The sequence below is a fragment of the Anneissia japonica genome, unplaced genomic scaffold (assembly GCF_011630105.1).
Source record: "Anneissia japonica isolate Jap-2015-1 unplaced genomic scaffold, ASM1163010v1 scaffold287749_len374965_cov195, whole genome shotgun sequence".
NCBI classification, from domain to species: domain Eukaryota; kingdom Metazoa; phylum Echinodermata; class Crinoidea; order Comatulida; family Comatulidae; genus Anneissia; species Anneissia japonica.
The window spans coordinates 261544-263634 of NW_022737310.1; positions in this window are offsets into that span (position 1 = coordinate 261544).

The window sequence follows — 2091 nt, forward strand, 5'->3', positions numbered from 1 at the left end:
TATATATATATATACAGTATATATACAGATATATATATATATATATTATATATATTATATATATATATAGGTGTGTGTGTGAAACTTAAGAGGAATCATTGGCTTTTCTACAAAATCATACAAAATTATTAAATTATAAATTATTAAATTATTATGCGTAAGCCTAAGGCATATTCAATTTCTTACAATACAATATGCAAATTGTGTATTTTAATTGAATAATTTAACTCGCTTCTTATTGTTTAACAGTAAAATCTTAGACTTACAGGCTTACTATACTGCTTTATTAGTATCTAGGCTTACTGGTAAGAAAATCTAAAGACTAAATCCTGACAAAATTTTTAAATTATGCGTAAGCCTAAGGAATCTTCAATTACTTACAGTATGCAAAGTGTAATAGCTCCAGTAATCGCCACTGTCAAACCTACTTGAACTAAAAAAAAAAAATATCGAAAATATGTCTAATAAATATCAATCAATAATTGGTGATCCGCTTCTCGAGCGGATCACCTATTCAGAGATCTTCTTTTTCTTATTCTACCTTTCCTTCCATTTTTGTTCGCACGATATCTTAAAATTGCTACGAGTTACGCACACGGTCGCTTCATCGATCATTTTGGCTTCGCCTGGAATAGACATGGTAAGGTTTACAAGGTGACCAGTCATGCGTGACGATATAATAAGAATATTAGAGCGCTAACCCCAATGTATTCGATGTTCGAAATACGCAGAACTGTGTGTGTGTGTACCATAGAGCTATTAAACAACTAGAGTGCTGACAAGATGGCGGGGCAATGCAGAGTTGTGTATGTGTACCATCCAAGATGGCTGCGTAGGAAAGCGCCACCTTCAGGCTTAGTATACATATTATTACCATAAATAAGCCCTCTGACTGAATATTATTTCATTAATGATAATTAGTATTGATAATGACAAATTATTAAACTGTCGTAGCCAAAAAGAGGCCAAGTAGAGCATCTTAACCATTCGTCATTTCTGATTCATATTAAGTGAGCATAAACTTCAGGTCAAGGTTAAATGTCATGTTCCTTAATTTTCCTTTTGCGCTTCTTAACGTGCGCGTACGCTTGCGTCAACAATTATATATGCTTAAAATAATGCCTATTTTTAATCAGTTATAGCTCCTTAGGATGAAAGGTAACCCCCAATTTTTATTACATACTCTGAAAGCACATGAGTTTTAGATATGATTTTATAGTTCATTATGGCTGATCGGACATTATGACGTCATCATATTGCCATTTTAATTAATAAAAAAATGAATTTTATTTCATTATTTTATACTCGTTTGAACATATCTCGCTTATACTTGATTGATCTTCTCCCACCTGTGAGTATGTTGTAGCTGAGACAATTCTCTTTGGGAAGTGTCCCTTTATTTTTTATTTTGACGACGTCATCATGGTAAAAAAGAATGAATTTTTGGAGCCCTCTTATCTCTCTTCAATTTTGTTAAAGTTTGAGAGGGCGGCAGAGTGTATTTCGACGCTATCAGACTGACAGCCTGGAAAAATATGTGTGACATTACTAACGAAGAGGCGTTTTTAAATTACACTTGACAAGGTTCAATTACGTGTGCCATTTAGTCCACCAGAAATACGGATTTGAAGCACCAAAGTTGGACATACAGTAATTGGATCTACAACAATAATTCAATTTTAATTTTAAATACAATGATAGGTACGATTAATTGACAAATAGTGAGGCCTGCCCAGTGTGTGCCGACCCAGCTGAGACTCAGGAGCCGGAAAAAAAAGTATGTGATCTTACAGATGTGTATAAGAGACAAGGAATAGGCCTATTATTATATTTTCTTACCTAAAAACACCAATTAAAATTGTATAGCTAATACAATAAAACAAATTTATTTGCAAATAGTGTAAAATAATTGTTGATATTTTAAAAAGTCTAATAATGACTGATAATTGATTTATTTGAAATAGGCCTACTATTCTACTCTCTTCATATAAAAAAAATGTTGGAAATCACGTAAATTCAGGATTTGGTGCCGAATTACTGTATACAGTGGCGTAGAAAAATATTTTTCATTGGGGGGGATGATTGGCGTGT